Source organism: Ochotona princeps, chromosome 20 (genome assembly GCF_030435755.1).
Source record: "Ochotona princeps isolate mOchPri1 chromosome 20, mOchPri1.hap1, whole genome shotgun sequence".
NCBI classification, from domain to species: domain Eukaryota; kingdom Metazoa; phylum Chordata; class Mammalia; order Lagomorpha; family Ochotonidae; genus Ochotona; species Ochotona princeps.
In genome coordinates, this window is record NC_080851.1 from 9,906,578 (window position 1) to 9,914,036 (window position 7,459).

Consider the following 7,459-nt stretch of genomic DNA (forward strand, 5'->3'; position numbering starts at 1 on the left):
TACAGGACTGGATGGCCTCTTCTCTACAAGCAACCACCACCCCCATCATACACCATACAGATGAAAGAGATCGTGAGGGTGGGCTAGGGAGGGGCCGGAGAGGCCGGAGAGGCCGAAGAGAAGACATGTGGAGCACTTGAAGGGCAGGTTTGTATGGGGAAGACCTGATGGAGGCTATTTCGCTACAGAGACCCTGCCCTGGGCACATGAGGTGTGGCTGTGTAACCATAAGGCTTGAGAGAGAGCAGAGAGCTCTTTGTAAGGTGCTTGCAGAGGACGCCCACATTGTGTGGGAACTGTCCTCCTGTTTCCCCCTCAGTGGGGTCCTTGTTGAGCAGAAGGCAGTCAGGAGGCTGGGTTGGTTCCCTTTACTGTGGATGTTTTTCATTTCAGGAATTTTCACACTTGGCCTTCCTTCTTCTTTTGCTTGCAATGTAAACCTGACCTTGTTAGGCATTCCTAAATGTACAATTCAGCGGCATTACCAATGTTCTGGGTGGGGCACATTTGGCCTGGCAATAAGAAGCCACTTGGACACCTGCCTCCCATCTTGTAGGGGCCTGGGTTTGATTTCCAGCTCCTCTCCCTGACCCACCTGCCTGCTATTGCACATCCTAAGAGCCAGTACTGATGACTTAAGTCCTTGATTTCCTGCTGCCCATGGGGGATACCTGGATTAAGGGCTCAATTCAAAACTTTGGCCTGGGTCAGACCCATCATTGTGAACCAGCAGATGGGAGAACTCTCTATCTGCCTCTTTAGTGAATGGATAGATGAATGAATGAATAATGGTATGTGTTAAAAGGTATTCACAGTGTTGTATAAAAATAACACTATTTCTTTCCAGAACCTTTTCATCATCTCCAACAGAAACTCCATGTTGTAGCATGTACCAGAATTCGATTCCTTCTTAAGGCTGAGCAACATTCCATTGTATGTAAACACCACATTTGTTTATTCATTTGTATATTTATGGAGATCATGCTGCTATGAATGCTGGGACACAAGTAGATATCCGAGTCTTTACTTTTAGTTCCTTTGTGTGCACATCTAGTAGTAGTAGAATTGCTGGGTCATTTGGGAGTTCTATGTTTAACTTTTTGAGAAATTTTAGATACCTAAAAGGGGTGTAAATCACACAGGCAGAGTCATTTCGGAATCTGAGCTTTCCCAACCAAAATGAGGAGTGTCAGGTGGATTTAGGGGAGAGAGAGAAAGAGAGAACAGGAAGGAAGGAAGAAACAAAGGAGGGAAGGGAATGAAAGAGGGAGGCAGGAAGAGAAGGAAAGGGAGGGAAGGAGAAGGAAGGAGAGAAGGAAGGAAGGATTCCCCTCAGCATCAGTGCCATGTTAAATGGGCTGTTTTGGTCTGTATGGTCACCAGGCTTATGCAAGCCTGGTATGCATATCTGAGACAAGGCAGGGCCTGGGAGACTCAGGTGCCACCCAGCTTAGTGTCACTGTGTGTGGCTAAAGGGCTGCCCTGCCATCTCTCCACCAACTGCAGGCTATCAGTAAGGAATAAGACTAGAACCACAGGGGAGTAGGGCAGGTCATGGAGTTAGTCCAGATTTGGCATGAAACTCAGCATGCCAGTCCCAGGGCAGGCAGGCTGAGTGCCAAACAGGGGCCAGGGGCCCCTAGCCCCAGGCCAGTAATGGCCGATGCAGCCTCTGAACCTACCCTGGCATCAGGTGGACATGTGTACCCTGGCAAGATGGACAAATATTTAAGATCTCCCCTTCTTGCAGCCTCTTGTGTTCTTGACGTATTTCTACAAGATACTTCAGGGCTGTAAGCTTAGTGTCAGCTCAAGTGGCCGAACGATTGCCTTCACCCCCTCTCCACCAACTGTGAACAGACAGCAAGGACTAAGATTCTAGTTACTAGTTGCTGGAGACTAGAGAATCACAACGAACAAAACATTGTGTCTTAGAATTGTTCAGACTGCCACGGGGAAGATAACAGCAACATTTATCTGCAGGCCAGTGCTTGAGGATGGTACCCCTAGATCTGCCCTGGTCCTCGATGGACACCCAAGGCCTCAGTCAATAGGTTTTATATCCTGGCCACTTTTACTGTGGTTGGGCTGCAGGAGCTTTGGGCTGCAAGGCTAGGCAGCAAAGTAGGTGTTGGCCTTACCGTGTGCTGCACTGGTCTTCACAGGTTCTGGGCTCTACGTATAACAGCGTTGCAGCATAGGTGGGCAGAACAGTGACTACATTCCTTCCCAACCTCAGACGTCATAGCACACAAACAGCAATGTTCTTCTCTAGGGTTAAAAGAAGGGGGTGGGTGCCTGGTCATTGTCCAGAGGCCTAGGGCCGGCCCTGTAAAGATTCCTATACCCATGACAACCTTCCGATTGGTGCTACTTTAATCCCAACCAAGTCACTGCTTCAACTGCAACCGTGCCCCTAAAACTGAGTTATCTGGTCTGGTATCCCCAGACTCCAGACACAAGAAACTGAGGGCTGATATCCTGGGACCCTGAATCCTGCCACACGGGCTACTACCAGGACTTGCAGCACCCCAGCCTCCATGGTCACTCTTGTCAGTTGCTGGGCAGGAAGATCTAAGGAAATTATATTAAATCATCCAACTGGAAGTAAAAGCAGAATAGCCTTTTAGACGAGTATCTGAAGACACAGCTTTAGGAAAATCCATGCACCCCAAAATCTTTCATTAAGAATGATAAAATTAATTGATGTTTCAGATGAGCAAATAGCAGCTTGAGGACAATGAAGCGGGAAATGACTAGATAACATGATGTCTTCCGAGGAACATCATCATTCTTAGAAAGAGATGTCAAGGAAAAGAGAATTGATGAAATGCTTGGTAAAGAATTCACAAGAATGTTAATAAGGATGATCAAAGAGCGACAAGAGAATATAGACAGATAATTGAGTAAAATCAGAAAAACAATGCGTGATATAAATGAAATATTCAGCCAATGGGTAGAGATCACAAAAAGAAAGCCCCCCAACTTCTTGAAAATGCAGAATCCAATAATTCAAATAAAAAATACAGTTGAAAACTTCAATAACACACTAGATCAATCAGAAGAAACAATATTTGTACTTAAAGACAGATCTTATAAAACAGTCCAGTCAGGTTAAAAAAAAAGTTTCAAAAAATTTAGGATATAGCCTCCAACATGCATGGGATATCATTAAATGACCAGGTAATGGAATTACATGGATACCTGGGGCTGAAGAGTAGATTACGGGCTTAAGAAAACCTGTTTGATGACATAAAACTTTTCTACAAGTGTCAAAGCCGGAGGGAGGTCACTGCCACCAGATGTGTCTCACAAAGACAACAACCATCACGAAGACCCATCAAAGTATAAGCAAAGGATGTTGAAAACAAACAGAAAAACACATTTCAAACGATAAGACAAAGTCATTTCTTACAAATAATGGCATTATCGATGAACTACATTCTCCATGAGAAGATATGGTCTTACGTCAATTAAAAAATAGGACTCATCTCACTTCACTAGTAAAGCTACACACAAATTGAAAGTGAAAAAAGTGTGAAAAAAAATATTCCAGGTGATTAGAAACCAAAAGCAAGAGGGAGTGGCTATACTCTTATCAGATAAGATAGACTTTCACCCAAAAACTGTTGAAAGAGACAAAGAAGGCCGCTACATAAAGATCAAAGGATTAATTCAGCAAGAATATATGGCAATTATAAATATATGTATCTAATATGAATGTACTCAATACTGCAAAAGCAATAGTGGGAGACTTCAACACTACTTTCAGCAAAAATCATCCAGACCTAAAAAAAAAAAAAAAAAAAAATTAAAGAAGAGCAACAGTTAAACTATGCCACATACCAAACAGAATTAATAGATATGCACAGAATGTTCCATCAAAGAACCACACATTTGATTTCATCTGCATGTGGAACATTCTTTAGACTGTAGAGTAGGATAGCCTCTATACGAAGTCCCAAAACAAGTCACAAAAATTCTAAAAAATGAAAATCATATGAAATATTTTTCCAACCGTAATAAAATAAAACTAGAAGTCAACAAGAAAATAACCTCTAGAAATTAAATATATGGAACTGAGTAACATGGTCCTGAATGAACAATGGGTCTCTGAAAAAAATTAAAAGGGAAATTTAAAAATTCCTTGAAATGAATGAAAATAGAATATGTCAAAATTTATGAGATACATCAAAAGCAGTACTATGAGGAAAGTTTATAGCTGTAAGTAGCTACAAAAAATAGAAAGATATCAAAGAAACAAGGTAACAATGTATGATAAAAGCATAGAACTTGCGTGAAGGAGAGGAGAGATGATAAACTAGAAACTGAACAAATAGTACAAAAGACCAATAAAATGAAGAGCTAATTTTTTGGAGATGGCCTTTTGGCACAGTGGGTCAAGCCTCCAACTCAATTCTGAAACCCCACAGGTACCTGTTTGAATCCCTGGTTGGTCTGCTTCTTATTCAATTCCCTACCAGCACATCTGGGAAAACAATGAAAGATGGCTCAAGTGCAGGGGGCTTCTATGCCACCTACAGCCTTGCTCTGCAGGAGTCCTGGGTGCTACAGCTGGGGCGTGAGGAAGTGGATGGAGGAGAGCTGACCTTTCTCTATTCTCTCCCCTTTTCTCTTTGTAACTCTGCCTTAAATAAATATTTAAATGTTAAAAAATCAATTTTTGCAAAGATAAGTAATAATTGATATCACAGAAATGCAAAGGATGATTAGGTGCTATTATAAAAAAAACCAATTCAAAGTATCTAGAAGAAATGAATAGCTTTCTGAATACATATAACTTAAAAATGTTGAACTGTGGAAGCACAGAAAAGCTGAACAGACTAATTACTGGCCTCGAGCCATTCTCCACATCCACCCCCACAAAACAGTCCAGCACCAAAAGGCTTCACTGCTGAATTTCATCAAACTTGTAAAGAATAACTAATTATAATTAGACTATTCCAAAAAATTTCAGATCTCATATGAGATTAGCATTACCTTGGATCTAAATCTAATTAATACAGATTCATCAAATCCAACAACATATCAAAAGGAACCTCATGATCAAATGGGATCCAAGGAAGGAGCAGTATAAGCAGGTCAGTAAATGTAATATTTCACATCAACATAATGAAAGATAAAACCATGTGACTCTTCTCAATAGATGCTGAGAAAGCCTTGGGTAAAATTCAATATCCATTCATGATTTTTAAAAAATCAGTGGCATTTTAATACACTGAAAACAAATATGCTGAGAAATTCTTTTTAAAAATCCCATTCTTGGTAGTTACCAAAAAAAAGAACCTTGGGATAAACTTATACAACATCAAAGGCCTCAACAACGAACATTAGAAAATACAGGTGAATGAAATTGAGGAAGATATGTACATGCAAAATGGAAATACGTCTCTTGTTCATAAGCTGGAAGAATTAATATTTTTAAAATGACCATATTGTCCAAAGCTGTTTACAGATTCAGTGCAAATCCTGCTGAAATATCAATGACATTCTTCATAGAATTGTTAGAATGACTATTATCAAAATGACAAAAAATAATAATAATAACAGAGCTACACTTGATCTTAGTCCAAAGACTGAGAAGCGATAATAACAGATGCCAATAAGGACGTGGAGAAAAGAAACTGTACAGCTTGGTGAAAATGAAAATTAGCACAGCCCTTATGAAGGGTGGTGGGCAGTTCGTCAAAAAACTAAAAATAATTCTATAATATGAGGCAGGTATCCCACTTCTGGGTCTATATCCAAATGAAAGAAAATCAGCTTATAAAATAAATCAGATAAATCAGCTTATCAGTACAGGTGTACAGACAAGTTCAATGCAACACTGTTCACATTGGTCAAGACAGAATCAGTGAATGAATGAAGGAAACGCACACCTGCACAATGGAATACTAACGTCATGCAAAGACTGAAAACCTTGGCCATTGTAGAAAAACGGTTGAATTGGAGGTCATTATATTCAGTGAACTAAGCCAGTCACAGAAGGACAACCATTATGTATTCCCTACAAGGTTTTTTAAAAAGCCAATCTGAACTTAAAATACAGTCTTGGAGGTTGGGGGTAAAAGAGGAGAGGAGAGGCTGAATGGGTCGAAATATAGACAGAGGTCACGAATTCTACTGTCTGATAGCAGAGGAGGTGACTGCTTTTCACAATGATGTACTATATTCCATAGAAAGATGTGGAAGAAAGGAGCAGGTCGGCTCTAAACACCAAGGAAAGATAAGAAAATAGAAATGCTGGCTGCCTGTTTTTAACATGTTGTGCAGTATATACATATGTATATGGAGAGAGAGAGAGAGATTGCACTGTTGGTAAACATGGACAAACATGTTAAAACAATTTTGAAATTTTTAAGAAAAAATTTTGAAACATTTAATCCAAAATGCTTATTGATTTGAAATGTTTGGTCATTTAAAAATATCAGTTGTCTGGGGTGGTCAATATATGAATCCGAAATTCCATCCAGGTGTTTTTGCCGATATAAAGAAACTCATTGTCAATTTTTTTCCCAACCGTATTTCAATGTCAATTATTCCTGTAGTTAGTAAAGGGTCAACATGGTAACAACGTGTTTTGAGAACAGTCTCTTGTGATTTGAAGATTAAATAAATCATTAAATTAAATTACTCCGTAATCAAATGTTTATGGCTGTTTCGAGTTGGCCAGCCAGTGGCCCTCTGTAAAGGGACGCCGACTGAATTAGGCCATAAAACACGGCAGCTGAACTCTATCTTATCACCTTAAAAGCCACTTGGGTTTCTTGGCTGAGCACGGTGGCGACTCATATTGGGGCCGGCGCACTGCACGGCAAGCAGCCGCAGCTGTGCGCACTGCCTCGCTCAGGACCCGAGGGCAAGCGCGCACGCCACGGGGAGCCGCGTTCCTCCTTGGTTTTCAATTTTTGGGTGTTTTTCTCTCACTTTGATGGCACTTAGCAACTGTCACCTTCTCAAAAAAAGTAGAAGAAAAATACAAATAAAATCACCTTTAAGGCAAACCTAAGCAGAACTTGAAAGCTCTTAAAACACGAGTGCTCAGTTTAGCCACTGTAGCAAATAACAAAGCTCACCTTTCTTGGCAAACAATAGCGTTTCCACTTCCCCTTCCAAATTGGGCTCGCCAGCTGAAAAGTAAATCATAATGAGAAAAGTACATTTCCTCTCTAATAATCTGAACATCCTGAGGTTTATCAGACTCTTATCTCATAACTTAATGTGCTCTGTTTTTTATCCGTTTTTCTTAATCAAACATTTAGATGGATTTCTTAAAAACAAGCACAAGAGCTGTGGGTGCTGTATTAGTGAACTCTGGAGTTTGGAAACAACCAGCTACCAAAGGTTGCTTGAAAATATGGAGAAAACTCAGAGACAACTCTGTTGGCTGAGAGCCTGAATAGGAAAAACCAAGTGAAAGACGAGCCTGGGGTCCTGG

General features: G+C 40.5%; 1 pseudogene; it reads right to left on the minus strand.

Moving 5' to 3' along the window:
• Nucleotides 1–5,479: 5,479 nt before the first annotated feature.
• On the minus strand, nt 5,480–5,609 carry LOC118758178 (U2 spliceosomal RNA; annotated as a pseudogene).
• Between the last annotated feature and the right edge of the window lie 1,850 nt (nt 5,610–7,459).